The sequence below is a fragment of the Malus sylvestris genome, chromosome 7 (genome assembly GCF_916048215.2).
Source record: "Malus sylvestris chromosome 7, drMalSylv7.2, whole genome shotgun sequence".
NCBI classification, from domain to species: domain Eukaryota; kingdom Viridiplantae; phylum Streptophyta; class Magnoliopsida; order Rosales; family Rosaceae; genus Malus; species Malus sylvestris.
Window position 1 is genome coordinate 11324279 of NC_062266.1, and position 23720 is coordinate 11347998.

The following is a 23720-nucleotide window of genomic DNA, read 5'->3' on the forward strand; positions in this document are numbered from 1 at the left end:
AAAGCTCGGCCTATCATCCACAATCGGATGGACAAACCAAGGTTCTTAATCGTACACTGGAGCATTATATACGCAGCTTTGTCATGGACAAGACGAATACTTGGGTTCGTTGGCTTCCATGGGCAGAATGGTGGTATAATACTACCTTTCAATCGACCATCAAGATGACGCCATTCTAGGCCGTCTATGGTTATCCTCCTTCGACGGTATCATCGTATCTTCCAGGTTCCTTACCGGTACACCTAGTTAATGTCACTCTCAAAGATAGGGACACTCTCATCCAGCACCTGTGGGAGAACATGCAAGTGGCCAAACATCGAATGCGTCAGCAGGCCGACAAGTATAGATCGGATAGAGCTTTTAATGTCCGGGATTGGGTCTTCCTCATCAAGCTCCAACCATATCGACAAACCTCAGTGTCCAAGAATCACTGCCCCAAGCTCGCGCCTTGCTATTATGGCCCTTTCTAGGTGTTAGCCCCCGTCGACTCGGTTGCCTACACCTTGGACCTTCCCCCTCAATCCCGCATTCATCCCACTTTTCACGTGTCGATGCTCAAGCCTAAACTGGGTACATATACAGTGGCCTCCACAACACTGCCACCAGTCGCCGCAGATGGATCCTTCATGTGATTCCCCGAACTGATCCTGCAACGTGGTATGTTCAAACAGGGTAACAAAGTTGTCACTCGCTGGTTGATCAAATGGCAAGGCCTACCAGAACACGACGCCACTTGGGAAGATGCCGACTCCATCGTGAGTCATTTTCTAGAATTCAATGCCTGAGGACAAGCTTCTTCTACGGGGGGTGCCCTGTTAGGATTCTAATCCACTTCAGCTATTTCCTTTGCTTAATTTCTTGTCTAGTAGTGGAGTAATAGAAGATAGTAACTCAACACTAGTGTACCTAACTCTTTTGTCTGTAGTGACTAATGTGGGTATACAATCTCCATTATGATCCCCTTTTGAGTTATGAATGAAAAACTTATCTTTCTGCAACTTTTCCTTTTCTCTGTAACTTGTCCCCCTTGAGGCTACTGGAACCTACCAGACTGATGATAAGCTCATATTTATATATATTTTACATCAAATTAACTTGTCTTTTCTTACTTAGTTCCTTATATTTTTGAGCTATTTACCTTGTTTTTGTGTTTTTTAGGATTTGTCAATCAAAGAAAAGAAAAATAGCACAAGTGGGATTTTAAGTAACAAATTCGTCAAAACTGCCTGTGCAGATCAGCCGACTTTGGAAGCAATTTGCGAACAGCTCAGAATGAATTAGAGAATGAACCTTATATGCTTGGAAAGCTACGGATATCTATTTTCTGGAGCATTTCGCAGATTGTTAATATCATTTTTCTAGAAGAAGTTATGGCCATTTTAACACTGAAAGGTTCACAAGAGGCTGAGCAGTTTGTAACTGCAATGTAAGCAATAAACCCAATAAATCTAGCAGCCAAAACTGATGCAGTCAAGAACAAGCTAGCTGACACCTATTCAAATATCAGAGGAAATGGAATTAAAGATGCGGATTAAGTGGGAGTAATTGGCATAAAGTCTGCCCAAAGAGTTACAATTGTTTTACCATTCTCTCTCACTTATTGTTATCACTAAATGGCTGTTAGTGCAGGGAGTTATGGAGAAGAAACCGGGGCAGCAAGCAAGAACAAAAGGGGCTGCAGGTTGCAGCCGCTAGGAGGAGAAAAAAATGGAACAAAAAAAGAAGAAAAAAAAGGCTGCAGGTTGCAGCGGAAAGGAAGGAAAAAAGGCAAGGCAGCAAAGTTGGGAAGGAAGGAAGGAAGGAGGAAATCTTGGCATTCTCTTCTTTCGGTTTTATCTTTTCAACCCCATGTCTTTCTTTTGGTTTAATTTGAGAATAATGTGTAACTAAATTTTTAGTAGTTAGGGGCTGTTTTGAAGCCCCAAATATGATTGCAAATGTGTTTTGACATTTCGTTTCAATTTCTTTTATGAAGGGATGAAAATTGCTTCACTACTTGTCTCATTGATGAATTCTTTATGTGTTTTCTATGGATGCATACTTAGCAAGCATATTTAGGATTTTAATACTATGAATATGTATGTGCCTGCTCTTGTCAAATGAGGATATATATATGTTCTAGAGTAGTAATTGTTAATTGCAATTAACATGTGAATCAATTTCTAGGATAAGTAAGACAACGCCAGTACTTACGATGCCTTGTGATGACTCAAACTCTTTTTGTTCTTAATGATTTCTACTTGTTCAATCTATGAACACGTCATTCTAGATTGCATGCTAGGGACTAAGTTAAGTTGAAAACGCCATTCTCTTAACATACTACATAAGAAAGAGTAATAGGTTGAGTTCTAACATTGAGCCCACTTGAGTATCTTCATCTAGAAATAAGAGGAATTTGAATGAAACATAACATGTTTGCATGATTATTTGGTGGTGGATAGCACTTCCCCTAACTCGTTTTCTTAATTTGTGAAATACAATCTGTTTTTATAATTTAAAATCCGTTTCTGTCCTGTTTTTGTTTAATTTAATTTAAATAGAAAATCAACTCCAAAAATCCCAAACATTTGTGTGAGTATATCTCTGTGTGTCTAGTATCTTCATATAAAATTTCGTAGACTTTAGATAAGTGTAGGTCAGTCTAATAATTATTTTTCGGTGGCTGGTCATTAGGGACAGCAGCCCAGTTTTTGTGACATTTTAAGTAGTTAGATAAAACAATCTTCTGCGGGAAAGACCCTTATTTTCATATGCTACAATTGACAAATCTTAGTGTTAATAAGGAAAATCAATAGGATATTTGTGTGCTACTTTGTGGTGTGCTTTTAATTCTATCAACTGAAAAGTAACATACCTAAGGAGTGAATGATTTAGTTTTTCCATCATCGGAAAGCCGGAGTAAGTCGCCAAGAGAGGTCGCAAACGGCCCAAAGGGACAAACCCAGGCCCCCGGCCACGATCCCTACCCCTCCCCCTCAAATCCCAACAGCCCCCATACTTTTCTCTGATCGTACCCCCTTTCCCACTCATGAAATCGAGGATCTGCAGCAATGGCGCTAAGATCCCCACTCCTCCCTCTCCCTCTATGTCGCTCTGTCTCCCTCTCCCTCTATCTGTCTATCTTTATCCCAGAGCGGCATGGCCTCCCATCCCCGAAACCCTCACCGAACGAAGAATGAAGAGGCGGTGGCAATTTTGTAAATAACTTGAAATCCACCAACAGTAGGTGCAGAGAATTGAAGCAAACATTTAGGCTCGTTCGATAACCATTTAGGCCAAAACTGAGCACACCTAAACCATTCCTATTCGTGGCAAAAGTTAGTGCGGAAGCAAGATGATGACTTTATTGTTCAAAACCAAAAGAAAAAAAAGAGAGAAAACAAAATAACAAATCTAATGGTTGTAGTGTAAAAGCTGAGAATGTAAATAAACACGCAGGGAAAAAAAATTGAAGATTCAAAGTAGGTGCATCATGAAACACTTACTCCAATTAAAAACACAAAAAGAAGGTGTTTATTTTGTCACATTTTTATTACTAAAAATTCAATAAAGTACGTTCATTAGTATGGTAACTTAACCATTTAATTCCATCTCATTAAACTAAAACAAACAATTACAAAAAATAAGGGAAAACTATTTGGAAACCTTGTCCAGAGAGACCTGAGAGAAAGTGACGATTTCTCCTCTCATTCCACCCCATACTTGATCTCTAAAGTCCATTTGGCATGTAATTGATGTTCAATTTCAAATTTCGTGGTAGCAATTAGCAAAGCTAATGGAAGAATCAAATAAAATGAAAGAAAAAGCATCATGAAAGAAATCAAGATGAAGAATGAAATTTTGGCAATTCCCCATTCTCTTCTTTTATATAAAAGATACATCCTATTTGTAGTGAAAACAAGTCCAGGCAAACCCAGTTATCCTTAAGAAGTATTTTGTATGACTTTAAAAACATAATCTGGGAAATCATATATCTTAGCTGAGAACAACAAAAAATCTTCATGCATAGCTTGTAGAGAAAGACATCAGGCATACAAAAGAACACGCAAGCATAAAATAAATGAAGCAGGGAAAACCAAAAATACAATTGAATATGTTGTCAAAAGAACATCAATAAATGAAAATTACAAAACAAAGAAATGATGAGAAACCAAAGTACCCATTTCATAATCTAATTGCTTTTTAGTTTGCTTGCCATGTTTAGTTCTTCAATTTAGAGAGAAACCATAATTCAGCACATGAATGAAGTGAAAACGTAAAAGATAAGTGGGATAAGCTGACAGCCATCCCTGAATAATGGATTCACTTCTGAACCCCAAACACAACGAAACAAAAATTCACACACATGAACTACTACAAAACCAGTGGTTGAGCGCCTGTCATTGGGATCCCCAGCCCAATCCGCATCGGTGTAAGCTTTAATATCAAGAGATCCAAGGCCAAACCGAATACCACAAGTCATAGTGCCACGGAGATAACGCAAAATCCGTTTAACCGCAATAAAATGATCGACAAGAGGAGCATGCATAAACTGGCAGACCTGATTCACAGAATAGGCGATGTCTGGTCGAGTAAAGGTGAGATATTGAAGGGCCCCAACGATACTTCGATATTTGAAAGGATCGGAGAATGAGGGACTGCCATGATTCAACAATTTGTGATTAGGATGACAAGGAGTAATGCACGGTTTGCAATTAAACATGTCAGCCTTGTGTAACAGATCAGTGATATACTTGGATTGATGAACAAATAGGCCACTGGAGTGATACTCAATCTGTAAACCAAGAAAATAATGCAGAAGACCCAGATCCTTCATGTCAAACTCAGTAGTCAACTGATTAATCACAGTTTGAACCTCAACAACACTACTGCCTGTAAGAATAATGTCATCCACGTACAACAGAAGAACAATAATGGAGTGATGCGTATGTTTGACAAACAAGGACGGATCCTCATAAGATGATTTAAAACCCAAAGTGAGAAGAAATTTTGTAAAACGTTCATTCTAGGCCCGTGGAGCCTGCTTCAGCCCATAGAGAGACCTCTGGAGTTTACAAACATGTGCAGGGTGTACAGAATCAACAAAGCCCTGAGGTTGAGCCATGTAAAAAGGAATTTTTAACATCCAACTGTTTGAGTTTCCAACCATTAGAAGCAGCTAAAGAGAGAAGAAGTCTCACTGTGGTAGGCTTAACCACGGGGCTAAATGTCTAATAGTAATCCAACCCGGCTTCTTGGGAAAACCCCTTAGCCATTAATCGGGCTTTGTACCGAGCAACAGTACCATCAGGATGTTTTTTTATTTTATAGATCCATTTACACCCAACCAAGTTCTTATCTAGAGGAAGAGGAACTAAGGTCCAAGTGTTCTGCTGAAGAAGAGCAGTCATTTCTTCTTGCATTGCATCGCGCCAGTGAGACAATTTACAAGCAGCAGAGTAAGACTAAGGTTCCTGATCACCAGATTGAACTGCAACAGAAAATGCCGTCTTTTTCTTAGAAATACCTGACTTTGAACGAGTCTGCATAGGATGAGTATTAACAGTGCCAATAGAGACTTGCTGCAACTCAGAAGCTTGAGACATATGAGTGTCAGGATATAACTCGGAGCTGCCTGGAGGAGCAGGATTCACATCGACCACAGAGTCCAGTGGTAGGGAGACAGGAGTACTAGAAGAAACAAGCTCACGGGATACCGGAGAACAGGCTGTAGAATGTGGCAGAGAACTCGAATCCCGAGAGAACACTTGAGGAAATGGTACAGGTACCAATGGAGGATGATGAAAAGTATTGGGATTGACTGTGGATGGTATGGACACAGACCGAGTACCATGAGATTGATGTGGAGACAGAAATGTTGCAGGAAACTGACATTCATCAAAGAGAACATGCCGGGAAACAATGAGTTTATTGTCTTTAGGATTAAAACATATAAACCCTTTGTATTGAGCAGCATATCCCAAAAATATGCATTCACTGGTCTTCTGTTCAAGCTTATGAGATCTATAAGGCCGCACTGATGGATAACAAGCACAACCAAAAATCTTCAAGTGATCAAGCTTCGGTGGAGAATTATATAACTTTTCAAAAGGTGACTGCATGGCTAAAACTGGAGTAGGCATCCGATTAATGAGATAGACAGCAGTGGCACAGGCGTGGTACCAAAACGTAGGAGGAAGACTAGCTTGTTGAAGTAGAGTAACAGCTGTTTCTGTAATATGCCTATTTTTTCTCTCTGCAAGTCCATTCTGTTGCGGTGTGTAAGGGCATGACTTATGATGTAAAATACCCTTATTCTTAAGAAAGTTCTGAAATTGAAGCCCAACATACTCTCCACCACCATCACTTTGCAAGATTCTGATAGAAACATTAAAGTAATTGTGCACAAAAGCTTGAAACTGAACAAACAGACCAAAAACAGCAGCTTTATTCATGATAGGAAAGATCCATGTGTACCTTGTACATTCATCAATAAAGGACACATAATACCTATAGTTCTCAATAGACACACTAGGTGACGGACCCCAAACATCTGTGTGAATGACTTCAAACGGAATAACAGACTTTGAAGCCAAAGAAGGAAAAGGTAAGCCGGTAAATTTGCCTTGTAGACAAGCTTTACAAGTAGTAGAAGAATCTGTACAAGAAAAGAAATGTCGACTTTACTGAGAGCTGCCTTGAGGACCGGATTAGCAGGATGACCCAACCTGCAATGCCAGAGGGCAGAACTTATTCTTTGTCCAATATACGCTGCTGGAGAAACCGGAGAAGACTTCAACACTGGTAAGGGATAGACATCATTGTTACTCAAGCCTTGATACAGAACTTTCTGTGTGACTTTGTCATGTATGCACACAGAAAACTCATCAACAATGCACCTGCAATTATTATCCTTGCATGGTTGATGCATACATAATAGGTGTTGTGATAATTGAGGAACATGTAAGACAGATGTTAAACAAAGATTATTAGTTGGTAGAGAAAGAGTAGACTGTCCAATATGAGCAATTTGTAGACCTGCGCCATTAGCCCCAATAACAGTATCAGATGATGAATAAGGAGCAGCCACATGGAGGTTGGACAAGTCAGACGTCATGTGATGTGTCGCCCCAGAGTCGAGTAACCAATATTCTGACTGTGGTGCGGATGGAGAAGGAGTAGACCGTGCAGTCATGGCAACAGGAGCCTGATGTTGAAAGTGCATCATTGCAGGATTAAACGGAGGTGGAGAAACCACAGGTGCAGATGGAAATTGGGAAGAGAAGGGATGCTGTGGAGATCTGAAATAAGAAGAACCAGAAGACGAAAACTGCGGAGGAGGTGATGGGGATGAAGAAAATGGAGGAGCCATCAGTGGAGAATGACCACTGTTTCTGTCAAAACAAGTTGCAGTTGTATGCCCTTTTCGATTACAGATTTGACACCCTATTTGAAAACAATTTAGAGCATTGTGACCTTACCTATTGCATATTTGACAGGGATGAATAGGTTGATACACTTGCTCAGCAGCCATAGAGGAGTGAGGAGACTGAAAAGAAGAGCCCTGAAACTGAGGTGAAGAAGACTGATGTGGAAATGGAGCACCAGGGTGTTGAGGTTGCTGAAAATGCGTGTAAAACCTATTTCCTTTCCCCTTTGATTTGAAGTTAGTCCCCCTGAAGTTATTATAAGTTCCTGAACCACTATAGACACAAAGGCAAGAGGAGTATGCATCGGAACCATATGATGCTTAAAAGGCATTGACTGAGATGATCCACTAAATGCATTCTGAGAAGAAGGGTGTGCTGCACCACCAGATGATCCTCCAACATCATAGATGGAATTGGAAGCATACATGGCAGACATGATAGGAGCCTGTTTAATAACTTCTTCCAAAGTGGCCTCTTCAGCTTTCAATTGTGATCTCAGCTCTTTTAAAGACATAAGATTCTCTCTGCCCCTTATAACTGCCTTAATAGTATTAAACTCGGGGGGAAGACCTTTGAGATCAACAATGACAATATCCTCATCTGAGATATGAACACCAACAGCAGCAAGTTGATCCCGACAATCCTTGATACGCTGCAGATAGAGATCAATAGACTCTGACCCTTCTTAATGTTCTGCAAATCAATCTTCATTTGAACAATACTAGTTCTAGTCATATTAGAGAACCGTTCCCTGAGATTACTCCACATTTCCTGTGAACTACAACAACCAATAACACAGGATATGGCAGCAGTAGACAAGGTAGCAGTGATAAGGGTCATAAGAGCTTTATCATGAATCTTCCACACTTTGTAATCATCAGTAACAGTGTGAGAATTGAGAACAGTTTCTTCCTCAGAATCAGAACTATGATACTTGTCCGGGCAAGGAATAGAGCCATCCACAAAACCAAAAATCCCATTACCCTCTAAAAGAAGTCCCATCTGAAAGTTCCAGGTAACATAATTGGAATCATCCAATTTCACAGTGACAGTATTACCAACGCTAGGAATCAACGAAGAAATTGGGGATTGAGTAAGAGCTAATTGAGCAACAGTCACCATGATGAGAGCTGCAACAGATCAATTTGATCGTCAAGACAAAGAAAAACCAATGCAAGCCAACTGACCACAATTCACCACCACAATTCTTCAAAGAAAAGCAATTCGACAACACAGATCTTCAATACAATACGAATGCAAAGAGAAATTGCATCAAGAACCACAAGTACCAACAATTCGACTTCAGCAACAATGCGACTTCAACAATAACCGTACTGAGAAAGCGACCACACAACACCAACAATCAACACAGAAAAGCAACAATTAACGAAGAAATTACAAGCATAATAGCCACCGACTTACAGAAAACAAGAAATCCCCAAATTGGAGTCTAGGGTTTCAGCGACCGACTGAGATCTGTAAAGCACCGAAAGTGACTACTACCAAGAAAACCGAGCGGAAGCACAGGAATCAGAAACCGACGACGGTGTTACCCTTTGCCGGCGATGATACCATGATAACAGCTAAGGAGAAAAGTACAGAGAGAGTAGCAATAGAGAAACATACAGAGAGAGTATAGAGAGAGAAAGTAGAGAGAGAAAAGATATTTCTTTGTATATTTTCACACACCCTTACTTCAGTTTACACCCACTACTTTATATATAAATACAATCTCCTTATAACTAACTAAATCTTCTCTACTATGATAATGACACCTGTCACTATCCTAACCCTTCCTTTTATGCTAACAAGTCTTTGGGTTTTTTGTTCAATTAATGTTTATTCTCCTACTGTGGTTTCAATTTCTAACCAACATATTTTCATTCAGTTTTTTAATAATGGTGTTCTTAATGGCCTTTCTTTTGTTTATGCGGCAACTACGGTGGTGGAAAGGAGACCATTGTGGTTGTCTTTGGCATATGATTGTTCTATTTTCTTTGGCCCTCATTTTGTTTGGGGTGACTTCAACGCGGTTCTTGGTGCTTATGAGAAGATTGTTGTGCGGAAGCGGCATCCAACTGTAAGTGAAAAAGTAAAACAGAACAGAATAAAACCAACACCAACAAGAACACCAAGATTTATACTGGTTCGGCAATGCCTACATCCAGTTTGGAGACAACAGAGTATTCCACTATAATCAATGAGAACATACAATAGTGTTTATCACTCAATTTCCCAAAAAACCCAAATGACCCAAGCTCACACACTTGCAATAGGAAGGGAGAAAAAACAAAAATACAAAGCAAAACAATTTGAGAAAATTCTTCTCTCTGCCGAAAGGCTTCTTGCTCTGTTTTTCTCTCCCTTTTTCTTATCCTCTTCTACGGGCTGCACCTTGCTTCTTCTTTTATAGCCAAAGAAAAGCTTCTCAAAGACATCAATGGCCAAAGGCCTACCATCAAGTCAAAAGAGTTAGGCACAATTGCATGTTTGTCTCCCATTACCACAAAGTAGCCGAAAGAATTGAACTTTGACTACATGTTTGAGTCAATAATCAACAATCTCCACCTTGGCTCAAACCCTCTAAGTAGAACTCCTAATAGTCATCTCCCAATCCCCCATGGGGCAATCAACAAATTTTACAAATGCCAATCAAGTGTAAGCAGTGCTTAAACTTGTGCAATGAAACTGGCTTTGTTAACATATCCGCAGGATTATCAGCGGTCCCAATCTTCTGAAGAAGAATATCTCCCTCGTCAATAATCTCACGAACAAAATGGAACCTCACATTAATGTGTTTCGTACGTGCATGATGAACTTGATTCTTTGCTAAATGAATAGCACTCTGACTGTCGCAATGAACATTCACATGGTCTTGTTGAACCCCTGAGTCATCAAGCAACCCTTGAAGCCAGATGGCTTCCTTTATAGCTTATGTTACAGCCATGTATTCTGCCTCAGTAGTCGACAAAGCAACTGTAGATTGCATAATCGACCTCCAACTTACTGGACCTCCAGCAATAGTGAATACAAAACCAGTAGTGGACCTACGCTTGTCCAAATCACCTGCGTAATCAGAATCCACATATCCAACAACACATTTACCAGTAACTTTATCCTGCTGGAACAATAAACCAACATCCACAGTACCCAGAATATACCGTAGAATCCATTTCACAGCTTGCCAATGCCCTTTTCCTGGATTATGCATATATCTACTGACAATACTAACAGCTTGTGAAATATCAGGCCTAGTACACACCATAGCATACATCAAACTACCAACAACATTTGCATAAGGAATTTGAGCCATGTACTGACTCTCTTCAACAGTTTTAGGAGACATAGAAGCGCTAAGTTTGAAATGAGAGGCAAGAGGTGTACTAACCGGTTTTGAATTTTCATTCATCCTGAAACGTTGTAGTACCTTCTTCAAATATTGCTTCTGACACAGACTAATCTTGCCCTTCGCTCTATCTCTTTCAATTTCCATACCTAGTATCTTCCGAGCTTCTCCCAAGTCCTTCATCTCAAATTCATTACTTAGTTGAGTCTTCAACCTTTCAATCTCCACTTTGCTCTTACATGCTATAAGCATATCATCAACATATAAAAGCAGATAAATGAAGGTTCCATCTTGTAGTTTGCGAGCCTCCACAGCAACAAGACTATATTGCAACCAGAAGATCGAGAAGGGAAATTCGAAAGCCTGCTCGATTTACTGATATTGTGGCATATGCACTTCCTGTTATTGAAGATGATATTCCATCCACCTACAAAGAAGCTGTCATGAGTTCAGACTGCGAGTTGTGGAAGAAATCTATGGATGAGGAGATGAAATCTCTTCATAAAAATGAGACTTGGAATCTGGTTCAGTTACCAAAGGGGAAGAAAGCAATTGGTTGTAAATGGGTGTATGCCAAAAAGATGGAATCTTTGGGAAAAGACAATGTAAGATTCAAAGCCAGATTGGTAGCTAAAGGCTACGCTCAGAAGGAAGGCATTGACTACAATGAGGTATTTTCTCCTGTAGTAAAACATTCTTCTATTCGTATTTTGTTGGCTTTGGTTGTGCAGTTTGACCTTGAGTTGGCCCAACTTGATGTCAAGACTGCGTTCTTACATGGTGATTTGGAGGAAGAGATTTATATGTCTCAGCCAGAAGGTTTTAAGGTTGCTGGAAAGGAAAATTGGGTTTGCAAATTGGAAAAATCATTGTATGGCTTCAAGCAGTCTCCAAGACAATGGTACAAGCGATTTGATCGATTTATGATCGGGCAAAAGTACACAAGAAGTCACTATGAGCTACTCATAGTAACTCCACCTACTTTGAGCTACTCATGGTCTCGGTCGCTTTAGTTTCACCTTCATGCTTGTTCTGATTAACCATAACAGCCTCATCAAAAGTCATATCTCTGCTTACAACAAATTTCTTATCATCTGGACACCAGAGTCGGTATCTGATAGGAGCATATTTATGCGACTTAATTGGCTTGTTCTCGTGCGTTTACGTTGTGTTTCCATAGTTATTTTAGTGTTTAAAGCCATTTTCATTTGTTTGTAGGCCTTAATAACAACCTTGGCAAGAAAAATGCATTTTGGTGCATGTTGGATCAATATTGGGCTCAAATGGATTGCATGCATGAGGATGGACGTTTTGGGCATATGTGTGTGCAAGTGTGTGTGTGTAATTGCAAGGATAAACACATGCAAAGAAGCCCACATGCAAACTCAAGGCAAGAGAGGGAGAAAACACATGCAAAGAAGCCCACATGCAAAGTGAAGACAAAACTCATGGCAAAGGTGAAGGAATTGTGTGTGTTTTGTGATTGAAATGATGAAGCATGTGTGTGTAAATGTAAAGGGAAAAACATGGCAGAAAATGTGTGTGTTTTGTGGTTGAAATGATGAAGCATGTGTGTGTAAATGTAAAGGGGAAACATGCCAACACACACCCACACAAGCTCACATGCAAAGGAAATGGAGTGGTCCTATCTCAAGCCTATAAATACCACCTTCCATATTCATAAAAAAATAACAGATTTTCTCCTTGCTTTGGCCGAAATTTCCCACCACCATTCTCTCTAATTTCAGCCAAAAACCACCCCTAGCCACACCACCCATCAATCCTAAACCTTTCCATACCATTCCCCATCCATTCTACACCATAAAAACCACCCAAAACCGTCCAAAACCTCTAGTGCCGCAGCTTGCAAGTAAGGAAGGAGAAGGAACATCTTGTGCCGTGCCTAAGCCCAAGCCTTGGGAGTGTTGGAGCGTTTCTAGGTGTTTTCTATCTTTGATTTCAATGTCTAATTTTATGTATCTTTGTTTTGCAAGTATGAGGAACTAAACCCCCCTTGGCTAGGGGGGATTCAAAACCATGTTTATGCTTGCTATATGATTTGATTACTTCTAATTGCGTTTCATAAGTTGTGAATTCAATTTACTTATCTATGTGAATTACATTGATTTGTGTGTGTTGGTTGAGAGTGCACGCTTAATTATCATGCATAAATTGAATGCTAGGATATAAGGAAATTTCACCTAATCGTTATGGACTTACATTCACAAGTAGTAAAGGTTGATGATCTCAATCGCGTTAAGTAAATTCTTGGCATAAGTTTCATGCAATCATAGTAACAAGTGCTTCGTCAATGCTTATGGTTTTCATAGAACTTAATGATTCTTGCTTGTATCTCTATTATGCAATCATGTAGGGGACTTGTGGGGAATGCTTTGGGTTGTCGTATGCAATCATCCAATTCAATAACGTTAGGAAAATCTGAAGGTTAATTTAAGCAGACCTAATTAACTTGTGGCGTTGAGAATTCATGGTTTATTGAAAAGCAATTGGAAATCGTTTTATATGCAATTGGAATCGCTAACCAAATCAGATTTGCATTCTTACACCCTTATCTTTACTGCTTTCATTTTGTTTTGTTTAGTTAGTTGTGTTATTTGGTTGATTTCTGTGAGTTTGTGTTATTTAGTTTAAGTGTGGGGGCAGGTTAAACAAAGTCTTTTTACATTAATTTACATATTTAATAAAATAAAATAAAATAAAAAAATAAAAAAAATAAAAAAAAATAAAAAAAAAACATAAAAGTAAAAATATTTTACAATGATGTGTAAACTAATAGCATTTCATTGGTCAGGTGGTGCTTCAGTAGTCGGCGGAGCTTCAGCAGTCGGCGGGGCCACAGAAGGAGGAGGCAACAGAGGTTGATCAGTTGGAGCTTCACTACGCGGTGCCGCCCCAGAAGACGAAGGCAGATGCGGTTGGAACAAACCCACAAACCTCCGGTGATCAAGTAAAATCTGACCATCAGTTTCCTGCAGCTGGTCAATTTTCCTCTTCATGTTTGTGGCATAATTGTGTGCAAGCTTGTGCAATTGTTTATTTTCATGCTTGAGTCCTCTAATCTCCTCTTTGAGACTCTGTATTTCAGCCACCAACGATTCAACGTGACGGGTTCGAGCAAATAGGCGTTGGGCCATGTTGGACACAGAACCTGCACACTGCACGCTAAGAGCCAGAGACTCCTTAACCGCCAATTCATCAGACCGTCTAGCGAGCAGTCTGTTATCTCTGGGGGTGACAAGGTTCCGGGCCACCACCGCAGCGGTCATGTCATTTTTCATCACCGAATCCCCCACGGTAAGGGGACAGTTGGGGATATGAAGGATGGGCGCCATATGTTGTCTGGTGAAGGCGGAGCTGCCTCTTCACCAATGTTCAAGTCAAAACGACGATCGGAAGGGCCAGACATTTTCTGAAGGTGTTGAGAAAAAAAAGAGATCGGACAGATTAAGATTTTGGAAGTGCAAGAAGGGAGTGTTTACAGGAGGGAGCTCAAGTGTGTTGTGGAACAAAATTAACGTCTCTATAAAAAGAAGAAATCAAAGAGGCGCTCCTCAGAAATTGTTGAAGTGTCCTCTCGCAAATCGAAGAGTCGGGGCTCCTTTCTCAAACGCCTGATTCTTTTCTCAAAAGAGGAGTTTCCTTTCTCAAAAGCCGGATTCTTTTCTCAAAAGAGGCGTTTCATTTCTTAAAATTTGGGCTTGCTCAGAAACCACGAGCCGAACCCCGGATTTCAAAAGATCAATTTGTCCAGACGTGTCGTCACTCGTCACATGCAACTTGCAGCTTTGCGGAAATTACGGGCAGCTTTGTCAGAAAGCGCGTAATTTGTACTATTCATCCACCGGCTGCCGACAATGAGTGAGGGAATAGTTCCGGTTGTGAAGAAAAGTCATATAAGTGTCTACCTTCGCCTTCCACAGCAAAGGCACACCCTCTTAGCGCTTCTTCATCTCAGATAATGCATTCCCAAATAACCCTCTCGAGTCACTCTGTATTTTTCATCCCCTGGGATACCCCTGCAAACAACCTATCCAAAACAAAAGTATTTCATATCATGAAGGTTGAAAGCAAGAGTATCTCATATCATGCATTCTCCATGTCCTTTTCCTTGTCTTTGTTCTAACCTGCAGGACATGGAGAAATTGCTCTCGAGTACTCGTCTTCCACTGCTGATGTACTCCAAAGAAGCTGCCACATCTACCTGAAGAACAGATAAGGCAAGCAAAAATGATACCAGCAGCATGTGGAGACAATGTGCAGAAGAAACAAGCAGAGAAGAATGCAGCTTGCACAATCATCCCAGCAGAAGGAGTTTGAGATGAAGAACTAGAGAAGCTGCCACATCTGCTTGGAGAACAAATAAGGAACTGCAACATTCCCAAAGAACAAAGCCTCGCCGTACAATATCATCAAATCATCACTTGCAAGTAAAAAGCTAAGTGTCACCCAGTTCAAGAGGAAAGCTGTGGAAAGTCAACAAGCACGACCAATGATCACTTATTAGTTCTATTCATTGTCTTTTATCGTGATTTTCAATTTTTCGTTTGCAATTTTTTAATTTACATTTTGCGTTACTTACCTGAATTATTTCTTTTCTTTGCATGAACTTTTGGTTATTTCCACCCTTGAAGTTGATTGCAGACTTTTAGCTTGGGGGGATCATCGCTTGGTTTTACTGCAAACTAGGGAAGTTTTCAGTCCAATTGCTTTATTTTGTTTCTTATTATTTATTTATTTTATTTTTATTTGCATTATAGTGTTTTCTGACATTGAGGACAATGTTAGATTTAAGTGTGGGGGGGGGGGGGTAAACAAGTTTCTTTTGCATGATTTTCGTGGGATTTTATTCACCTATCACTTACAATGTTGTTTCTTAGTGTTTTAAGTGTTTTTAAGAATGTTAGTGTGTTTTGACATAAAAATCCAAAAATTTGACAAAAATTTGAAAAAAAAAAATTTTGTTTTGAAAAAGCCAAAAAGAGTTATTTTTGTGTGTTTGTTTGTGTCTTAGGGTACCTTCCAACACAATAATGAGGATTTGGTTTTTAATTGCATGACTGTTAAAGAAAGTTATAAACATGGATGGAAGTTTGATATGCTCTTGATTTATGCTTGGTTATAGTTATAGTTTACGAATTCACATGTAATCACGAAGAAAAAAAATCAGTTTTTGTAACATGCTTGAAGGAAGGAACTCAAACTAACACTACAACCCTGAGAGACTTGAGCCTAATACGTTCTTTGGAGAGTTATTAATCTGTGCATTTTTGTTGTCTAAAGTCGTTGCATGATCTCATCATTCTTTGCTTGGTTGCTACTTAGAAGGCGTTTCATCATTTAGTTCCAAATACTAGAACTTATGCCCGTTCCATTCAATGCATGACATTGATTTGCATAACACATATTCAAGATGAAAGTTGTGTAGTGAACTAGGGCCAAAAAGCCTATCTCGTGCATATTTGTTTAAGTTTAACCCCGTTGAGCCTTGTTTAGCCTATTTTCTTTATTAACCCACATTACCCTTACCTAGCCTAGATTAGGACTATCCATACCCTTGTTTTTAAAGCGTAATGAAGCATGACTTAAAATGAATTCCTTTTGATTGTCCTTATGCAGAAAACAAGTGTGGGGGAATAAGATTTTTGTGTGTTGAGTGCCAAAAGAAAGTAATAAGGCACGGGTTAGAAAAAGAAAAAGTGTTGAAAAGAAAAGAAAAAGAGTTTGAAATAAGTGAGGAAAGGCTCACAAGTGTTGTTTGTTGTAGAAAGGGTCCAAAAGTTGAAATCGGCCCTAAAAAGTTGAATGAATAACCCCATTGTGTTTAAAGTTAGTTGCTGCATTCAAAGGGAATTCTAAGCATCAATTTCATTACTTTGCTTATTATGCTTTAAAAACGTTTGTTTCCTTACCTTTCATTGTTAGCCAATCACCCCTAACCCCGTTACAACCCTTAACTTCAATCTTGAGTGTTATGTGTTTCAATATGTGGAGTTTGGGATTGGTATGAGCATATGGTGTCACTGGTTCTCGCATCTAAGTAGTAGCATTCCAGTCATGAGATCATATCTATACATGCTTAATAACTCCAGAAATTGCTTTCTTTGCTATAAACATATGTGAGTGTTCGTTTTCATGTTTACATCAATCTTCTCACAAACACCTAGTGTAGGGTGTGTAGTCAGAAAATCGGAGTGAAAATAAGAGTGTATCTTGTAAGGAATTGAGCAGATTCTCTAAGGCATGTTACTACATTCAAAACATAGTTTTAATTGGTTATATGTGAACTAGTATGTGGTGACTATGATTAAGTACGTGCTTAAGTGTGAAGATGACTCAAATCTGTGGGGATAACGATTTTTAACATGTCATGTGCATTGGAAATCCCTGAGGCAAACGTTGGAAGGCTTAGGTTGTGTTTTATTTATTTCGTTTCGTTTTATTTCTTTGTTTTGCTCGAGGACTAGCAAAAGCTAAGTGTGGGGGAATTTGATAGGAGCATATTTATGCGACTTAATTGGCTTGTTCTCATGCGTTTACGTTGTGTTTCCATAGTTATTTTAGTGTTTAAAGCCATTTTCATTTGTTTGTAGGCCTTAATAACAACCTTGGCAAGAAAAATGCATTTTGGTGCATGTTGGATCAATATTGGGCTCAAATGGATTGCATGCATGAGGATGGACGTTTTGGGCATATGTGTGTGCAAGTGTGTGTGTGTAATTGCAAGGATAAACACATGCAAAGAAGCCCACATGCAAACTCAAGGCAAGAGAGGGAGAAAACACATGCAAAGAAGCCCACATGCAAAGTGAAGACAAAACTCATGGCAAAGGTGAAGGAATTGTGTGTGTTTTGTGATTGAAATGATGAAGCATGTGTGTGTAAATGTAAAGGGGAAAACATGGCAGCAAACACATGGTAAAGAAAGCAAACACATGGCAAAGAAAGCAAACACATGGCAAAGAGAAGAACATTGAAGCATACACATACAAAACTCACGGCAAAGTGGAAGGAATTGTGTGTGTTTTGTGATTGAAATGATGAAGCATGTGTGTGTAAATGTAAAGGGAAAAACATGGCAGAAAATGTGTGTGTTTTGTGGTTGAAATGATGAAGCATGTGTGTGTAAATGTAAAGGGGAAACATGCCAACACACACCCACACAAGCTCACATGCAAAGGAAATGGAGTGGTCCTATCTCAAGCCTATAAATACCACCTTCCATATTCATAAAAAAATAACAGATTTTCTCCTTGCTTTGGCCGAAATTTCCCACCACCATTCTCTCTAATTTCAGCCAAAAACCACCCCTAGCCACACCACCCATCAATCCTAAACCTTTCCATACCATTCCCCATCCATTCTACACCATAAAAACCACCCAAAACCGTCCAAAACCTCTAGTGCCGCAGCTTGCAAGTAAGGAAGGAGAAGGAACATCTTGTGCCGTGCCTAAGCCCAAGCCTTGGGAGTGTTGGAGCGTTTCTAGGTGTTTTCTATCTTTGATTTCAATGTCTAATTTTATGTATCTTTGTTTTGCAAGTATGAGGAACTAAACCCCCCTTGGCTAGGGGGGATTCAAAACCATGTTTATGCTTGCTATATGATTTGATTACTTCTAATTGCGTTTCATAAGTTGTGAATTCAATTTACTTATCTATGTGAATTACATTGATTTGTGTGTGTTGGTTGAGAGTGCACGCTTAATTATCATGCATAAATTGAATGCTAGGATATAAGGAAATTTCACCTAATCGTTATGGACTTACATTCACAAGTAGTAAAGGTTGATGATCTCAATCGCGTTAAGTAAATTCTTGGCATAAGTTTCATGCAATCATAGTAACAAGTGCTTCGTCAATGCTTATGGTTTTCATAGAACTTAATGATTCTTGCTTGTATCTCTATTATGAAATCATGTAGGGGACTTGTGGGGAATGCTTTGGGTTGTCGTATGCAATCATCCAATTCAATAACGTTAGGAAAATCTGAAGGTTAATTTAAGCAGACCTAATTAACTTGTGGCGTTGAGAATTCATGGTTTATTGAAAAGCAATTGGAAATCGTTTTATATGCAAGTGTGACATGTGTGGAGATGAACCCCTTAGCTAGCCTTCCATCCATTCAATTCAACCCAATTCGTTTTAAAATCTGTTTTAGTTTACAAAGTTTTGTTTTGTTTTCAAATTCATCAAAACCAAACCCCCCTTTATTTTCAAGTGTCATATTAGTTAGAAATCAATTTAGTTTGTGTTTTTAAGTGTCTTGAGTCAAGTTAAAACCAATTTTCGTCCAAATTCTTCCTTAGTGTTCAAAACTGCCTAGAAAGTGTTTTTAAGACAGTTTTGAGTGTTTGTTTGCTGTTTTGAGTCTTTTGGTTTGTTGTGGTGTTTTAAAGTTTAGTTTTGCATTCTTTGAGTCTAGTTTAGTGTTTTAAACTTGTTTTTACGTATTTGAGTCAGTTTTCAAGTGATTTAGCAATCCCTCCTAATCCCCGGCCTAGAACGATCCCTACTTACATACTTACTACAATTGATAAAAAGAGGGTTAATTTGTGTGTCTAGTTATTTTACGCATCAGTATCCCTTCACGCCAGTGCTAAAGCCCATAAATAGAGCTTTCTTTGCTCTTGGATCCAACTTGCTTTCTCTAACATAATAGTAAGCAGAACAACCAAATATATGTAAAAACTTGTAATCAGTACAAGGTTTACCCGACCATACCTCCATAGGCGTTTTGCCCTCGTTCGCAGCGGCTGGCAATCGATTAATGAGATGGCTTGCATAAGTAATTGCCTCAGCCCAAAATGCCTTGCCTAAACCAGCATTAGACAACATACACCGGACTTTCTCAAGCAAAGTACGGTTCATGCGCTCCGCCACTCCATTCTGTTGCGGTGTCTCCTTAACCGTGAAGTGTCTCACAATACCCTCATCTTGACAAACTTTCAAGAAAAAATCAGACTTATATTCACCCCCATTGTTTGATCTGAGAGTCTTGATCGTTCGACCGCTTTGCGTTTCAATCATCTTTTTCCACTTCAGGAATATCTTCAAGACTTCATCTTTACGCTTTATGGTGTACACCCATATTCTTCTAGAGAAGTCATCAACAAAGAAGACAAAATAATGGCTACCTCCCCAAGATGCATTCTTGGAAGGTCCCCAAACATCAGTGTGAACATAATCAAGAATGCCTTTAGTGTGGTGAATAGCAGTGCCAAATTTTACTCTAGTTTGCTTACCTAACACACAATGCTCACAGAATTCCAATTTGCATGACTTTGCACCTTTCAATAAGCCTTGTTTCACTAACCCTTGCAACGCTTTTTCACCAGCATGCCCAAGACGCATATGCCATAACCTCGTGGTGTCTGTGCTATTTGCGTCAGCAGCTTCGGTGACAGCTGCTCCACCAATAATTGTATTCCCCTGCAAGAAATACAAGTTATTTCGTCTTGTACCTTTCATCACCACCAGTGCCCCGTACACAGCTTTAAGAACTCCACCCTTCATGGTGATCTTGAGACCCTTGGATTCCAATGCACCCAGTGAGATGAGATTTTTCTTCATATCCGGTACATACCGAACATCACTTAATTCTCTGACTGTTCCATCATGCATCTTCAAACAGATTTTGCCTATCCCTTGTGTTTTGCAGGCATTATTATTACCCATCAAAACAACTCCACCATCCAGCTCGTCGAAATTAGAAAACCATTCCCGAATGGGACACATATGATAGGTGCAACCTGAATCCAAAATCCACTCATTGGAGTAACCATCAGCATATGAACTAGCCAAAGCAAACTCGAAATCATCATCATCTCCAGATTTTGCAATATTTGCTTCAGAACCCGCTTTCTCCTTCTCTTTGTTCTTCAATTTGGGACAGTCTTTCTTCCAATGACCCTTTTGGCGACAAAAAGCACATTCATCTTTAGCAGGAAACTTCCCTCGTGACTTTGAACGAGATTTTCCCCGCTTCCCAGATTTTCTTTCCTCTGTTCGACCCCTTGCAACAAATGCCTCGGTTTGTGAATTGTGAGTCTTCAGTTCCTTCTTACGACACTCATGATTCACCAATGCCGCAGACACCTCATCAAGTTTCACCTCGGATTTTCCATACAACAGAGTAGTTGTCAAATGATCATAATCATCAGGCAATGAATTTAATAAACATAGTGCCTTGTCCTCGTCAGGAATTTTCACATCAAGGTTTGCTAAATCAGCAAGTATTTTATTATAATCATTAAGGTGTTCGTGCATAGAGATACCTGGATGATACTGAAATCGGAAGAGTCGCTTCTTCAAGAAGAGACGATTTTCTGCGCTCTTGGTCATATACTTCTCCTCCAATTTCGTCCATAACTCCTTAGCAGAAGTTTCCTTCATATACGGGTATTTCAACTCCTTATCAAGGAACGATCGAATAGCAGCACAAGCATGAAGATTAATTCGCGTCCACTGCTTGTCATCAATATCTTCTGGTTTATCTTCCAGAACCATATCCAACTCTTGTTGATACAACACATCCATAACTTCACATTGCCACATACCAAAAATTATTAGAGCCATTGAATTTATCAACCTCTAACCTTGTAGTAGTAGTTGGATGTCTATTGGATGAAGACGATGTTGATCCCTTCTTTACAGATTCATCTTTATCTCCAGCCATCTACTCGGCACTATTCATAAATACTGCACTGTTCACAGGTACAATACCGTTCATAGATATTGTAGCAGTTCACTGTTCACGGAACTGTAGCGCCAACACTATTCACGGAACCTGGCTCTGGTACCACTTGTTGTGCGGAAGCGGCATCCAACTGTAAGTGAAAAAGTAAAACAGAACAGAATAAAACCAACACCAACAAGAACACCAAGATTTATACTGGTTCGGCAATGCCTACATCCAGTTTGGAGACAACGGAGTATTCCACTATAATCAATGAGAACATACAATAGTGTTTATCACTCAATTTCTCAAAAAACTCAAATGACCCAAGCTCACACACTTGCAATAGGAAGGGAGAAAAAACAAAAATACAAAGCAAAACAATTTGAGAAAATTCTTCTCTCTGCCGAAAGGCTTCTTGCTCTGTTTTTCTCTCCCTTTTTCTTATCCTCTTCTACGGGCTGCACCTTGCTTCTTCTTTTATAGCCAAAGAAAAGCTTCTCAAAAACATCAATGGCCAAAGGCCTACCATCAAGTCAAAAGAGTTAGGCACAATTGCATGTTTGTCTCCCACTACCACAAAGTAGCCGAAAGAATTGAACTTTGACTACATGTTTGAGTCAATAATCAACAAAGATGGTTGGTACTCTCCCTCGCCATATTGCTTGTGCAGAACTTCAAGCTATGGTTGACACCTGTAATCTAATTCCAGTTGACACCAAGGGCTCTCCTTTTACTTGGACAAATGGAAGGGGTATTTCTTCCCACATCGAAATGATTTTAGACAGATGCTTCTGCTCTTTTCCGTGGTTGGACTCCTGGCCTGTGACTACATGCTCTACGTTGGCCCGTCATACTTCTAATCATAATCCTCTGCTAATTTCATTTCAGAAGTTTGTTGCTCAGTTTCCAACACCGTTCCGACTTCAAAAAGTTTGGTTGGATCATCCAGATTTCTTAACAATGGTGCGTGCTGCTTGGGATTCTTTTTCTATTTATGGCTGCCCAATGTTTATTTTGCAAGCTAAGCTTAAACTGTTGAAGCCTATTCTCAAATCTTGGAATTTGAATGTGTTTGGGAATGTCAACGCGAAGGTGGATGCGGCTCGTGCTTCCCTTGAGGCTAAACAACTTGAAATATCAACTAGGGGGTTTTCTGAGGATCGTTATGCTGTAGAGATACAAGCTCATTCTTGTCTTTCTCAAGCTCTTATAGTTCAAGAAAAATTCTGGAGTGACAAAGCTCGTATCCGTTGGTTGCGTGATGTTGATCGGAACACAAAATGTATTCATAATCTTGCTAAAACTCGACGTGCTAAGAATTTTATCTCTTCTTTGCGAATTGGTCCCAGTTTGGAGGATGATGTTCATGTTGTTGAGCACTTCTCCATTGCTTTTATTGATGATGGTAGCACAATGGATACTAGTTTAGTTTCTCGACTTATTCCGTCCTTGGTGACGGACTCTGAAAATGCTTCTCTGCTTGCTATTCCTACATTTTAAGAGGTAAAAAATACCATTTTTTACATGGACCCTGATAGCGCTCCTGGTCCTGACGGTTACGGTGGTCATTTTTTCCGGACCACATGGGATTTTATTAGCGGTGTTGTGGTCCAAGCAGTTAGATCTTTCTTTATATCAGGTATATCCTACCCAATTTCAATTGTAGTTTTGTAACGCTGATTCTGTTTCACAGCTTCGCCCCATTGCCATGACTAATTTTATGTTTAAAGTGATTACCAAAATCTTAGCAGATCGTCTTGCAGCTCGGATCATTTTTCCAAATCAGTTTGCTTTTCTCAAAGGTCGTCATATTTCCAATTGCATACTTCTTGCTTCGGAATGTATCGACAATAAATGCTATGGTGGCAATGTCTCAATTAAGTTTGACGTTGCTAAAGCTTTTGACACTCTTAGTTGGAATTTCCCGACTCGAGTTCTTCAGCCTTTTGGTTTTCATTCTTCTTTTGTTCAGTGGATTAGCTCTATTCTTCATTCAGCGCATTTATCAATCATTTTTAATGGCTCTCCGGTGGGCTTTTTCAGTTGCAGTCGTGGTGTTCGTCAGGGTGATCCACTTTCGCCTCTTCTTTTCTGTATGGCTGAAGAAGTTCTTAGTAGAGGTATTTCTGAATTGGTGCATTCAGGTTGCATTCATCCTATCTCTTGTCCTCGTGGTGGTCAAGCTCCATCTCATGTCCTATACGCTGATGATATCATAGTTTTTTTGTAAAGGAGATAAGCGTAGTTTGAGGAATCTCATGGCTTTC